The 15,340-nt window shown below is 48.3% G+C and overlaps 1 long non-coding RNA gene and 1 other non-coding gene across 2 annotated transcripts; one reads left to right on the forward strand and one right to left on the reverse strand.

Moving 5' to 3' along the window:
• Positions 1 to 1,337: 1,337 nt before the first annotated feature.
• Positions 1,338 to 6,584, reverse strand: LOC132248783 (uncharacterized). The gene is made up of 2 exons (XR_009460183.1): positions 2,358 to 6,584; positions 1,338 to 1,894 (listed from the first exon to the last, which is right to left on the reverse strand). It is a non-coding gene; the product is annotated as an uncharacterized LOC132248783 (long non-coding RNA).
• Positions 6,585 to 7,886: 1,302 nt separating this feature from the next.
• TRNAA-UGC (transfer RNA alanine (anticodon UGC)) lies at positions 7,887 to 7,958 on the forward strand. Its single transcript has one exon. It is a non-coding gene; the product is annotated as a tRNA-Ala (tRNA).
• The last annotated feature ends 7,382 nt before the right edge of the window (positions 7,959 to 15,340 follow it).

The following is a 15,340-nucleotide window of genomic DNA, read 5'->3' on the forward strand; positions in this document are numbered from 1 at the left end:
TGTTTGCACGCACAAGTGTGAGCTTGCATGTTCCTGTGCGTGCATGCGTTTGTGCTTGCATGTCCTTGTCTGTCCATGCATGCGTTTGTGCATGCACACACGAGTGTGTGCTTGCATGTGTCTGTCTGCATTTGCGTGTATGCATCTGTCTGCGTACACGCGTGTACATGTCTCCATGCATGCATGTGTGCAGGCACATGTCTCCAAGCATGCACGTGTGTGTGCAGGTGTGTCTCTGTGCATGCATGTATGTGCATGCATGTGTCCAGGTGCACATGTGCATGTTTGCATGCACACACGTGCATGTGTTTGTGCATGCATGCGTCTGCATGCATGAGTTTGTGCTTACGTGTGTCTGCTTGCATACATCTGTGTGAATGCATACGCGAGCATGTGTGCGTGTGTTTGTGCATGCACGTGTGCCTGCATGTGCCTGTGTGCCTACATTTATGTGCGTGCATGCCTGCATGCATACGCATGCATGTGTCTGTGCATTCATGTGTGTGCATGTGTGTGCATGTGCACCTGTGCATGCTTATGTGTGCATGCACAAGTCTGCATGCATGAGTGTGCTTGTAGGTTTCTGTATGCATGTGTGTGCATGTGTATGTATCTATGTGCGTGCATGTGTCTGCACACATCTGTGTGCATGTTTGTGCATGCGTGTGTTCTTGCATGTCTGTGTCTATATGCATGTCTGTGTGCATGTATCTGTGTGCATGTGTGTGTTCCTGCATGTGTGTATGTGCATGTCTGTGTCAATTCATATGTACCTCTGTGTGTCTGTTCATGAGTCTGCATGTGTACATATGTGTTCATGTGTGTGCCTGCATGCATGTGTGCATGCATATGTGCATGTGTGTGTGTATGTGTGCACGTGTGTTTGTGCGTGTGCTCCTCTCTGCATGTGTACATGCCTGTCTGTGCATGTGTGTCTGTGTTCATAGCAGGGAGAGTGTATTTGTGTTTGCGTGTCCATTTGCAGAGAGTGAGTGTGTAGAGTGCATGCCTGCCTGCATGTGTGCATGTGTCTGTCCACGTGTGTGCGTGTGCATGCATCTGTGTTCATGGCATGGAGAGCGTGTTAATGTGTCCACGTGCAGAGCGAGTGAATAGAGTGCACACCCATCTCTGTCTCTGTGTGCATGTGTCTGTGCGTGCGTGTGCCTGCATGTATGTGTGTGTGTTCATGGCAGGGAGAATATGCTTGTGCCTGCGTGCCCATCCCCATGCCTCAGCCCAGTCTGTCTGTCCACTGCAATCTCAGGGGTGTCCCTCCTGCCAGTACTGTGAAGCCCCACTCCTACCCCTTCAGAATAAAACCCACCACGAGCCACTTTTCCTTTATTATATTTTAATATAATCTTCTTGGGTGGAAGCAAAACAAGGCTCAAGTCATTCTCCAGACTGGGGGCAGGGAACCCAGCAATGGGACAAGGACAGCCCTCACTCCTGCCTAAAACAGACCGTTCCAGTACAACCCCCTCCCTACCATTCATATAAATTAAGTCTCTCTCTCCTGGGAAAGCAGCAGGTGTAGAAGAACAGCTCTAAAAATATAACATGTCTTGCATTAGGCCCCCAAAACACATCTTCAAAGTTCAACCACAACCATGCCTGCGGCCCTGCCCCCTCTACAGAGTCCTCTGGGTGTGGGTGCACGTGAAGCTGTGGAGGCAGGTCTCTGAGAGGGGATGGGCAGGTCCTCGAGGAGCCTCCCCACAGCAAGGTCACTCCCGGGGCCAGTTAATGCTGACCTGGCCCGAGGCCTCCAGCACCTCCCGCTTGCAGTCGAAGTCGCCGTTGATGTGGCTGATGGACTGCTCCTCCACCACCCAGAGCTGGCAGCTGGTCTGCGGGATCAGTCGTGCATCATGGCTCACGTTGATCACCGCTGTGAAGAGGAGACAGGAGGCAAAGCATGAGTGGGGTGGGAGGCAAAGCAGAGGCCATTTCCATACTGAAGGAGAATGGAAAGATCCCACGTTTTCCCCATCAGCCACTGCCAGGACAGGGCTGGGCAGTGAAGGGCACGACTGGGACCCAACGGGGACCCTGGCAGGAGGGCACTGCTTGTAGTATACAAACCCTCCCGTGGGACCCACGGGCCCACCCCCAGCCAAGTAACCCTTCTGCTTCCCTGCAGCCCCTTGACGGGAACCCCATCCATGCCAGCCGGGATCTGACCCATGCACCTATTACTACCTTCCTCTGCCTGACAGATGGGACCCATGACGCCACCCCAGCCCAGTATCGCCATCCACCCTTCAATCCGATCCAGGGGCCCAGTATTCCCCCAACCCCGGCCTCCTCTGACCAGGGCAGTGGACACCTCCCACCGCGCTGCTTCCACTCACCTCCATGTACGTGCTGACAGCATCACCCAAGGGATCGATTGACTCAATGCACAGATGATTTGTGGGTTCATTCTGGGGAAGAGACATCCCCAAAAGAAGCCAGGAGTCCTGAGCCACAGAGCCTTCCTCCCACCCCTTCCCTCCTTCCCTCAGCTAGAAACAGGACGCAGGAGTCCCCCCAAACCATGCCCCTCACTATGGCATGCTGGACAGCACTCCTTTCGAAGAGCCAGAGCAGGGCACAACCTGCAAGTCCTGGTCCTCACGCCTGCTCTGCTCTAATGCGCTTCCTTCCCAGAGCAGCGAACCCGACACAGCCCCGTTCCCATCCCCTGGGTCCATCAGGCTCCCTGCAGGTCAGCTCAGCAAACATCACACGGGCTGTCTGCCCCCCGGGTAGGAAAGAAAAGGGCCCTGAGATAAGTGGGGTGAAAGGAGCGTCCAATCCCTCCTCCTTCCCCAAAATGCCAGGATCCAGCTTCCCACCCACCTCCCTCAACTAACAGCAGCTCAAGGTCCTGTGCTCCCACCCAGGGCAAGGGCAATGCGCTCCCACCCAGGGCAAGTCTCCGCTCCCCGCCCCAGCTCTCCCCTGCATGGCCGAACCCACAGCGCTCCCAGGGCCACAGCTCCAGCCTCTCCCTGACTTCTTCCTCAGTGGCCAGCCCTCACTCCTGGATTCCCAGCCTGTCTCCCCTTTGCCTCAGCCCTCACATCCTGATCAGCCCCCTGCACCCTCAGGCCCTAGCTCCTCCATACTCACCCTCTCCCCCCTGCCTGGAAGCCCCAGCCCCACACCTGACAGCCTGCAGATCTGCATGGTGAGGGCATGGCTCTCAAGGCTGAAGCGCCCCAGGCACTTGTGAGCATCCTGATAGGGCAGGTGGATTTGTTTCGGCCATGTTTTCCTCCAAATTGGACGTGGTGATCTGGTGCAGAATGACACTAATTCTACAAGGCCGTGAAGTAATGAATCGTGAAGCATTTCATTTTGAGCAAGATAACGGAGAATACCAAACAGCGGTGGTTCCCCTACTGTAATGCACTTTTTTGATCGTAAAAGGTCTCTCTCTAAAGTACTCTATTGCTCATGTATGATAGTGGATTTACATGATTCTGCTTATACAAGTTTAACTTATTACACATTTATAGCTAGACAGTGTCAAGAAAATCCTGAGCCTTATAGTAGAATAGGGTAAGTCCTGCCTGGATCTTGTCCGTCATCAGGTATGAAAGGCCAGCTTCTTCCTCCTCTTCACTCTCCCCAAATCTGAACCTCCATCATCTTCATCTTCGTCTTCTTTGTACTCTCCTGGTGGACCAGCTTCATCTTCATCTGCTTCATCCTCCTCATCCCCTTCTGAAAGGCAAGTAAATTAATTCCTTACAGCTTTGCTTAAACCTCAAAGGCTTGTTTGTAAACTCATCTTAAATGAGCTTCTGAAATCTGACTCAATTCCGCTACAAAACCTTCTCCAGAAATCTTTAAAAAAAGACAGGACTAGAAGTAACATCCCACTTTTTCCTCTTTCTATAGGAAGAGAAAACACAGAACTGAATGTGCCACAGCATCGAATATGAGATGATGGGTACGGAAAAAAAAAAGCTTTTGGTACCAGCAATAAAATAACTGCTTTTATATAGTTATATCTCAGTGTAAAGATGTGTACTCATGTTTTCCAAAGCGCAGCTCTCCTTTAACCGTGCACAGCATCCATGACTACTCTCTTTGCAAGTGCATTGCCCGCCCCCCCCGCATTACCCAATAGGAGCAGTATGTGATACTGCCCTTCACCTGACACACGTAGCTGATTTGTGCTCCAGCACTTCCACAGTCACTTTAGTCTCAATTTTGTATTTAGATCCTGACTGAATGGCATAACTAATGACTGCATGTTTACAGAAGTCACCCTCATCATCTTCATCTTCTGAGTTGGGGGCCTCGTTATCTTTCTGATCAAATCAATCTAGGTAGGTGATCTCCTGAAGCAGCTCAAAAATCCTTTCCCTGTAACTCTTCAGGTTTGTGATGGCACAGCTGAAGAAGTCCAGGTCTTCAAGTTTTTAAGATTTTGCTGAAAATGAATTAAAATTGCTCACCGAGATGAAATAACTACTTGGTACCTCCAAGTACTGCAGTGCTGCCTCCTAAATGTCACTGATTTTGCTGGCTACCTCCCACCACCTCTTCTCCATTGCTGTTTCCCATTGTACAGAGCTCATGTAAGAAGTCTTTGTGCTGACAGTCAACATCCCTTCCCCAGAAGATCAGACACTCTCTCTATGCTCCCTTTGAAACAGGTTTGACCCACTTTTCATCCCATTAAAATGTGTGTCTTTGCTTCTGGATGCCCCAAAAGTACATCTGTCTTCAGAAATACGATCCTATAATCACCCAGGGAGATGCAAAGCTCTCCCATTCTCTGAGGCCGGCACAGCCAACTGTCCCAGCGCCGATCCTGCCATGCCTGGTGCACAGACAGCTTTCCATGGCCTGAATGGGGCAGCTGTGGATGTGACGATAGAGGTAATCCTGCTTAGAGGAGATCTGGGTTCTGCAGTCCATTGTAGTCACGAGTCGGCCTGTGTGAGTAGGAAGCTTCGGAGCCGCCTCGGAGACCCGGCCATAGGGTATAATGGGGAATCAGTGAAATATCGACAGCTTTGTTGTTTTTTTGCCTGATTTGGGTGAAGCTTGCAGGGGTGGTAGCCCCTGTTGAGAGCATGAAGCCTGCCACGTTTCAAGAAGATCGGTGCAGGGGCTTGGGGGAACTGCACCCCACATTCTTGAAAGCAAAACTCACGTCACGCGTATGTGTTACGCCACAGCCGGGTGAAAACTGCAGGGGCGGTAGCCTCGCCGAGGCCATGAAACCTGCCAAGCTTCAAGACGATTGGTGCAGGGTTTTGGGGAACTGCACCTCGAGCTGCTGACAGGCAAAACTCGTGACATAGATGACCGTGTGTGTTAAGGTGCAGCGGGCTGAAAACTGCAGCGATGGTGGCCCCTGCTGCGGCCACGAGGCCTGCCAGCTGTCGAGGAGATCGGCGCAGGGCTTCTGGGCTCGAGGGCCTGCACCTCTGGCTGCTGACAGGCAAAACTCGTGACATGGGTGCTCGTGTAACTGTGGCTGTTTTGAGGCATGGGACCTGGGATCACTGCAGGCCTGGCTGTTACCAGTTACCAATTAATCATGATTCCCTCAGGGACCAGCTCAATACACAGCACCAAGAACAATCCACTGCCCCAAGACAGACGCCGTCAGTGCACTTAACAAAAGATGAAGCCTCTTCAGACAATCTACAGGAAAACCGGTCTCAGTTCTGCGCATCTCCATTTGATTTTGTAAGCATGAGTGCCTTGAGGCTGGCCACAACCAAAATGGCTCAGGATTAAAAAGTTAAGAGAAAATGTCAAGATGCAGTTTCATAGACACCTTGTTGTAAAAGGAAGAGGACTGGAAAAAAAGAAAATAAAACCCCATAATTTCAAGCTGGCTCCTACATGTCTGGTTCTTCCTTAAAACTTGATGTTTTTCCTGGTGGTTAATCCATTTCTTGAGACGTTCCAAACCAGATAACCCCTGGTCACTGAGAAAGGTCATTCATTTAAATTGAAACTGTTATATAATAGGATTTTCCCTGTCACTTAGGGCTTGGGACCCTCTTGATTTACACAATTAAAAGAATGCTTTGAAGAGGCTGGACTAAGGGGATAAGAAAGCTGTAAAGCAGCAAACAGGGTGCTTCAAGAGAGAAAAATCTCTCTGACATCACCCGCTGTTGTTCCCAAGAAGCTGGCAGAAACAGATCCTCTCCCTTCAAGGATCGTGCTGGGAACTTTGCTTGTCATCAGATCACCCGAGTGCCTGGGAACAGTGACACCCCAGCTCTCGCTCTCTCTTTCTCTCTTTTTGTTTTTGTCTCTACGCATAGCTTTCTGAACCTAAATTGTATTAGTTAAGCTTCAGCTAAGTTTCCCCAAATACTCAATTAAACCAGGGGAATATTGTAATTGTTTTGTTTTCCCTTGCATGTCTATTACTACTAGTACCATTATAAATTGGATATGCTTCACAATAAATAACTTTTATAGTCAAACTGGAGGTAACCAGGTGTATTTTTCCTTCTCTACTTCCCTTCCCCACTTGCTCTGCAGCAACGCTTCTTTTACCTAAGCCAAAGATCCCTGTGAAGCCCAGAAATACTGTGGGGTCCGCTCATCAAGAGGCTAGCACTACTAGGACAGTTTGGGCAAAAGATTGGGACGTGCTGAGTTTGAGACACATAAGGGGATCAGCTTGTATAGGCTGATTGGCCCAGTTTGGCTCAGGCGTGCCCTAATGAACTGAAAGCTGGCCCGTGAGGGTGTCAGCCGGACACCCAGCCGCATTCAGAGGGATTCTGTTCACTGAGTGCTGGTGTCTGACTGCAATGTAGTGTTCCCTTAATGAACTGATTCCTGGCACATGAAGGTGTCAGCCTGTACATGCTGATCAACCCGGCCGGGTCAGGCGTGTCATGTTAGTGTGTGTGTGTGCGTGTGTGTGTGCGTTTGACTGATTTAGTGGCTGGTGTGTGTGTGTGTGTGTGCGCGCGCACGCACGCGCACATTTGACTGATTTAGTGGCTGGAGGAACCCAGCCCTACTGAAACGGAGTCCTGCAAGATAGCTCCATTGTAGGTGAGGACTTGCAGAAGGCAGAGATACAGCTCCGTACAGAAACACAGGTAACACAAGCAGCACACTGATAGAATTGCAAAGACCCTAGAAATGTACCCCTAATAAATGAGCACACCCCAAAGTGACAGGCAAATGTGGTAATGGCTGGGATCATGGCTGGAAATCCATTTTGGGCCACCCCACACCATCTGGGCCAGGCAAGACACTGGTCATCAATTCAGTCTGTAATCTCAGCCCAAATGCCAGGTCCTTAGTCAAGCGTGTATACTTAGTACCATGGGAATGGGGGGCTGTTAGTTGGCAGCCTGGTATGAAGAAACCACGCTCTGGTCCAGACCAGACTGGTCAGTGGTGTCCGGGAGAGTCCCCCGGTGCCATAGAGCCATGGTGTGGGGTGGCCCAAGAAGGATTTCCATCTCTAATACCAGCCCATGAGAAATTCCTTCCTTGAGCCTGTCTACTTGGTACAGTGGGGATGGGGGAACTGGCCCAAACAGTATTTCCAGCCATAACCCCAGTCCAAAACCAGGTCCTTATTTGGGTCCATGTACTTAGTACCATGGGCACGGGGGGCTAGCAGTTGGCAGCTTGGCACGCAAAAACTACACTTTGGGCCAGGCAAGACTCTGGTTGGGGGGTGTGGGATAGTATCCAGTGCCACAGAGGCATGGTGTGGGGTGGTCCAAAGAGGATTTCCTGTCGTCAACCCAGACCAAAACCCAGTTCCTTATTCAAGCCCATATACTTAGGACAGTATTTGTGGGGGCTGCCAGTTCATGGCCTGGCACAGACAAACGGTGTCTTCAGTAAGGCAGGACAGCCAGGGGATGTCTTAGGCTGCTAAAGGGGATGTAGCTCAGTGGTAGAGCGCATGCTTTGCATGTATGAGGTCCTGGGTTCAATCCCCAGCATCTCCACTTTTCATGGGGCAGCAGGGCAGGCCCTACAGAGACAGGTTAGAAGGTCTCAACCTATTTATTCAGCCTCCACAAGAGAAGACTGAGAGGGGATCTGGTGGCAGTTTACAAACTCCCCAGGGGGGACCAGAGAGAACTGGGGGAAGCTCTGTTCCCCCCAGGCACCACCCAGGGTTACTAGGAATAACACCCTCCAATTGTTAGAGAAAATGCTCAGGCTGGACATCAGGAAACGTTACTTCATACTACGGGCTGCCAGGCTCTGCAATGGGCTCCCAAGGGAGGTGGTGCTCTCCTACCTTGGGCCTCTTCAAGAGGAGGCTGGGTAGATATTTGGCTGGGGTGACATGATCCTGGCACCCATTCCTGCCTGAGGGAGGGAGTCAGACCTGATGAGCTGCTTAGGTCCCTTCCACCCCCAAGTACTATGATACTATGACTCTGGTCAGAGATGACCAGGAGAGTCCCCTGGTGCAACAGGGACATGCTGTGAGGTGGCCCAAAACAGATTTCCAACCATAATCCCAGCCCCGGGGCTCCCGCATGCCGGCTCGGGGCACGTGCAGCGCCGTGTGGGCGGGCGGGCGGCTCCGCGCTGCCTCCCCGGGCGCATCTCGAGCCCCTCCCCGAGCCCGGAGCGGAGCTGCGCCTCCCCCGCCGCTGCCCCCGGGACGGAACTCCGCGCTCCTCCGCGCCCGCACAGCGGGTCCCGCGCACCCCGCCTAGGCCACGCCCCCTGGGGCGGAGCTCCGCGCTCCTGCACGGCCGCTCCTGCACTGCGTGTCCCGCGCACGGCGCAGGCGCACCTTCGGCCAAGCCACGCCCCCCGGGCCGGCAGGACAGGGGCGGGGCCAGAGAAGGGGCGGGAGCTTAATCTTTCCATGCCAGCGTTCATTGGCTGGGAGGCGCTGCGCGGGCCGGCAGCCGAGTGGGTGCGGTGGACGCCCGTCTGGGCTGAGAGCGTTTAAATACGACTGTAGCCGCCATAACGCGCCACGCGGTCGGGGAAGCTGGCGCGGGCGGGTGTTGGGGCTGCGGCCCGGCGGCTCCGGGGCCCTCGGCTCGGGGTGGGCTCAGGCCTCCAGGAGCAGAGTGACCAAGTGCCTCGAGGGTCCCCCAGCCCTGCCCACAGCCGTTATGCTGAGTTTGTTATAGTCAAGAGTTGCTCTCCACTTCCATGATTTGAAAGAGATCTCCTTGACTCCTAACCGCTCGCTCCAAAACGCGCGTGCCAGTGTACCCCCGCGCACAGGCACTGTTTTGCTTGTGCGCTGCTCAGGGGAAAGCTGCTTTTAAGGGAAGGAGCCATGGCTTCAGCGTACGGCCTCTAACACGAGGCATTGCTATCAATGAGGGACTTGAAGCCATACCACGAGGCAAATCACAGATAGTACCTTACGCTCTGAGAGGGTTGATTTTTATTTATTTATTCACTATTTTTAAGCATTTCTTTTCAAAATGTGAACTGGAAGTTGTATCTAAACCAGACAGGGGCCAGAACGTCCTGTTTCCCCGCGCCGAGCTGTAGAGGAATAAAGAGCAGCCAGGAGAAAAGTGACTCTGTGGGGGATGGGCGATGGAGAGCGGCGTTCTCGGTAGTGCGAGGGGCTAGTACGACCAGAGGACCTAGATGATAAAAGTAAAAAAAAAAGGTTTAGTGATTACTACCTGAATAGTTGGGATAATTCCTTCTGTGGTGACTTTCAGATTTTCAAGATGCGTAATAATACTCTCGGGGTGTAGGTTGTATTCGTGTTGGTCTTCGTTCCATCCAGGAAGAGCACACGCCAATTGCTGAAACTTCCTCAGCCCGACAAATGGTTTTTGAACCCAAAAGCTGGCTTAAAATTTTTTTTCCAACTATTTAAGTTGGTCTGACAAAAGATCAGATTCACCCAAAGAACCTTGTCTACCTAATAATACTCTCATGGACTCATGGTCCCCCTGGATGCACTGGATCTAAAGCGATTTCATCGAAGAGAGGAAAATTGGCCAAGTTACTGGAATTCCCTCTTCTTCCCCAGAGAGCCAACTTCTCTTGAAAGCATTTGACTTTTTTGTCCTCCAAGATAGTCACTTCTTCACCTGGGACTGAAATGTTCAACGAGTTTGGACTGAAATGTTCAATGAGTTTAGAATTGTGAACACATCTGCAAGGGATGGCAAACAACCCGCAAAATTCGGACCTATAAAACACTGAAGCAGAATTAATCCATTTTCATGCAGAAACATTTCAATTAATCTCAAAGTTCAAATACTCTTGTGAGAACTTTTTGTCTGGATAACCAGCGTACTTCTGTGTGAAGCAGAAATACAGCGTGTTCAGACCCAACCTCTTCCTTCGCACAGCGCTTTGAACATACAGTGTTTCAATGCCCATGCTCTGATCAAGTTGGCGGCCTGGGTCTATCAAATAAGAGGGAGGAGTTTTTGATGCCAAAGCATGTTGATGAAGAATACAATGACTAGAGATCACATTTGGATTCACCTTTTTGACGAGAGCGGTAAACTCTGAATATTTCCCCAACATAGCAGGAGCACCATCAGTACAAATAGCTCCTACAAGGTCCCAGGAAAGGCTGGAAAAAAAGAAAAAAATCATTCATCGTAGCCATAATGTCTGCTGCCTTGGTTGTTTCTTTCAGGAGTTCACAAAAGAGAAATTCTTCTTTGACATGATTCTCATGCACACATCGAGCAAAAATGAGAAGCTGTGCGCAATTTGAGGCAGTTGATTCATCCAACTGCAAGCCAGTTTTACCAGACTTTTCTTGACTTGCTCCACTACTTGTTTGCGTATGTCCTCTGACATGTCCTTGATTGGTGAATGGTGTTGTATGGGGGATCTGTGCTATTTTTAGTTGTGCATCTTTACCACACATCAGCTCGACCATTTCCATGGCACGGTTTCACCAGGGTCTCTGCGTTGGTATGCAGCTTTTTTTTCTGTGGCTGTCAATGCCATGCGATAACTTGCCTCCAGCGCTGGCTTCTGGGGAGTAAATCTATGATCAGAGAGTGCGCTCGTTTCAAATTGTGATCGCTTGATATTTAATAAAGCTTCTGGTTATTGAGTATTTTCAGGGTGAACAGTCTGAAGGTGCTCTTTAAGTTTAGATGGCTTCATATATCCATTGCAAAGTACCTTTTGAGCAAAGGAAACATTGTGGCTTTTGCAAATGATCTGTATCAAGCATAAAGGTAAAGCCAAACTGCACACGCGAATCCTAGTAATAACACTTCTTTGACATGATAAATTGATGGACGAAGCAAGAATTCAATCCTTGAAAAATAGTGAAAAGTAAAAAAACCCTTAAAAATACATCATAGGTTGGTAATAATGTAAAATTGAACATAGGTGCTTAACAAAATGAAAGGAAAAAGCAGATGTATACTGTTACTTGCGTGGAACCGCCACGTGCATAAAAAAACTGACGTAAAAAACTCAAATGGAACTACAACAACTGTGAACACACAGCTATGTTCAAAGACTTGACTCTACACGACTGAGTGACAGGTGTTTGGAGCAACGTTTCTGGTGCAAGGTTGAGGCATGGAGCAGGAGTAGGATATCTGGTGTCCATGCGCGTGTGCATTTTAACGGCACTAAAGCCCCAGCAATTTCAAATTGTCAAGACTTTTTTTAGGCCCTTCAACCTATGTTAGATGGTGAATGAAATATATCTCACATACCCCTGATGAGGCTTCATGTACCCCATGGGGGTACATTGAACCCGGTTCAGAACAGCTGGTCTAGAACTTGATTCTCAATCAGGGACCGCAGCAAACCCAATTCACAAGAGAAAACTAGAGGTTTCAAATGGGTATCTGTACTATTAAAATCAGCTCTGTCCTGTCTGTGGTGATTGATCTTTCTGAGCTCTTCACAACAGAAAAATTATTCTTACTTACATCAAAAAATGAGCGAAAATTAAGCACAGGCATCCTCCATGGGGGGCCTTGAGTCTAATGGCCAGTGCTTGGGCATCTGGTGTGTGAGGTACTTCAAACTGAGACAGGAGATGAGGAGTTTCACAGATCTTCCAAGCAAACTTTTTAGAAATTCCTGCAAGTTAGCTTGTGGTATCATACCCCGCGATGGCATGAAAACCCAGCAGTTCGTCCCTTAGTTCATCACAGCACTCCACCTTGTGCACAGCAATGTGTTGTTGAGTTCTTGATGGGCTTGCTCTCATCCACAGCTCACTGCTGAGACGAGGCCAGAATGCAATCAGTAGCAATAGGACTTCGGTGTCACGGCTTGTTGTCGTGGAAAACACACGCAGCAAACTTTTGGGTCAGGTCAGCAGAAGCTTTATTTGGATAGAGCTACCACATTGTGACAATGACTGTGTTATATCTTTCTGACTTTGCTTCAGAAAGAAGCAAGATCACGTGGATGCCTGCCGCCTCTTGTGCGGAGTGGAGGTGGGCCATGTTTCTTGCAGTTGAGGAGGCAGCATAACCAGCATTACCACCACTGACTGTTAGTTCTTTGTCACCATGTAATGTTTGCTCTAAGAGTTCCCTTTCGAGGAACCTAACAAGTGTTTGCATGCCTTGCTTTCCTTGGATTCAATCACTGTTCTCCATTGCACAGGCAACATGACGTCCCTCTGATAATTCCAATTCTTATTTCCTTCCTTTCCCAATTCAGTGCTTTCTAGTAACATCCTTGATCCGTGGGTCTTTGTAGCAGTCGAACACAACATCTACCCTGCTGCAAGGTTCCTTGAACTTGGACACGATATTCACTGCAAAAGCATCCGCATGGCCTCCAAAAGTCATTGCATCCTTGGGTTTTCCCATGGCCTGAGCCACAGCCACACCACCAATCACTACACATGTTGGAGTCAGGGCTTCTTTCAAACTTGGCTATGAAATATTTCTTCCAAAATGGAGAGTAGTTAAGCTTTGTTTGCTGGTCTCAAGTTTCCATTTGCTGTAGCCAGCGATAGCAGTACAGTAGAGAGTTCTTGCCTCAGGAGGTTATCGACATCCATAGATACAAGCAGGCGTCTGAAAAGTTCACGATCAGCTCTGATGACTGAGGTCTGTTGTTTTGTGTTTTTCTGTTGCTAACTGTACTGGAAGCAAGAGTTTTTAACTTTGAGATTGGTGCACGTACGATGACAGCTTTATGCACAAGTCAATCAGCAACAAATGTCTCTAAGACGTTTTGTCCTAACTGCTGTGCATTCAGCACGCCTTGTATAATTGGTTCTTGGGGAATGTCTTGAAAGGATTTGACTTTTTTGTCCTCCTAGATAGTCACTTCTTCACCTGGGACTGAAATGTTCAACGAGTTTGGACTGAAATGTTCAATGAGTTTAGAATTGTGAACACATCTGCGAGGGATGGCAAACAACCCACAAAGTTCGGACCTATGAAACACTGAAGCAGAATTGACCCGTTTTCATGCAGAAACATTTCAATTCAATCTCAAAGTTCAAAAACTCTTGTCAGAACTTTTTGTCTGGATAACCAGCGTACTTCTGTGTGAAGCAGAAGTACAGTGTGTTCAGACCCAACCGCTTCCTTCGCACAGCACTTTGAACATGCAGTGATTCAATGCCCTTGCTCTGATCAAGTTGACAGCCTGGATGACAACATCCAGCACGTCTTTCAAATAAGAGGGAGGAGGATGCAATAACTAGAGATCACATTTGGATTCACCTTTTTGACAAGAGCGGTGAACTCTGAATATTTCCCCAACATAGCAGGAGCACCATCAGTACAAATAGCTCCTACAAGGTCCTAGGGAAGGCTGGAAAAAAGGAAAAAATTCATTCATCGTAGCCATAATGTCTGCTGCCTTCGTTGTTTCTTTCAGCAGTTCACAAAAGAGAAATTCTTCTTTGACATGATTCTCATGCACATATCGAGCAAAAAACGAGAAGTTGTGCGCAATTTGAGACATCAGTTGATTCATCCAACTGCAAGCCAATTTTACCAGACTTTTCTTGACTTGCTCCACTACTTGTTCGCGTATGTCTTCTGACATGTCCTTGATTGGTGAATGGTGTTGTATAATTGACATGAATGAAACCATAATACAAATTTCGTTGGAAAAATTGCATGAGAAAAGTGCGCAAACTATTGTTGTGCATCATCCTGAATATGGGTTTTCTACTCAAAAAGAGTACCCTGAAAGAGTGTTATTTAAAACCTCTTTGTTCAATGATATAAAAATCAACCTAAATGTGAGTTTCTATGATGAAGGAACATATAAATGCAAAGAAATGCAGAGTCATTAACAACTATAACTGTAATTGTCGAACCCACTGTGAGTTTTACAAAGGAACCAACTCTGTTAATAGATGGTAAAAATTAGACAGTGGCAGCTATCTGTACAGCAGCCACTGGGAAACCCGCTGCAAATATAAGTTGGGAAAGAGATTTTGGTAAAATAGAGAATAGTTTAATTTTCTTTCCAAATAGAACAGTAACAGTTATAAGCTGATATAAGATCATTCCCACTAAATTTGCGAGGGGAAGGCGTATAACTTGTATTGTGAAACACCCAGCTTTGGACAGGGAAATAAGGTATTCTCACGTACTAGACTTCCAATATGCTCCTGAAGTGTCAATAACTGGCTATAATAGAAATTGGCTTGTTAGACAAAGAAATGTTCAACTTAAGTGCAATGCTAATTCTAACCCGCCGCCTGTAAAGTTTACCTGGGCCAGAATAGATGGACGATGGCCTAAAGGCTTACTGGTTGTAAACAATACCCTTCATTTCAATAGCTCACTAACCTACAATCATGGCGGGACTTACATTTGTGGGGTGGCAAATTCCCTTGGTCAAGGAAGCGATCAAAAAACTATTCACGTATTAGATCTCTCCACCATCACTACCATCACCATCACGATCACCCACGGTTTCGTGGTATCCTTTAACTAATAGCGTTACGGGTTTAGCATCAGCATTCACCCTAACAATAATACAGGAACGCAAGTGGGATACCATCATCGCTAGTGTAGTGGGTGGAATTATCCTTCTAATACTTGGAAGTATTTTAATTGGTATTGTCTGCTATGGGAGAAGACGGACGTTTCGCGACCAGTACTTAGTTATGAGCTGTATTCCACTGACTAATAAACGAGGGGAGTCCCAAACAGATGTTCTCCAATCAGATGATGACTAATAGTTGTTGTTATATGTTATGTTATTGTATTATATAGTTTGTTAAAAAGACCGGTTTGTAAAATTGTTTGTTTATATATATACATGTTGGTTGCTTAAGCTCCGTCAGGTCAGTGAATCCTGAAACAAAAATTCCTTATAACGTGCTCATGTGTCTAAAATTCCAGTTGTGCCGTCGGCAAGGGGGCATGTCACAACCCAATGATTTTGGTGCCTTGACACGATGGAATTT

This window comes from Alligator mississippiensis, chromosome 1 (genome assembly GCF_030867095.1).
Source record: "Alligator mississippiensis isolate rAllMis1 chromosome 1, rAllMis1, whole genome shotgun sequence".
Lineage (NCBI taxonomy): Eukaryota > Metazoa > Chordata > Crocodylia > Alligatoridae > Alligator > Alligator mississippiensis.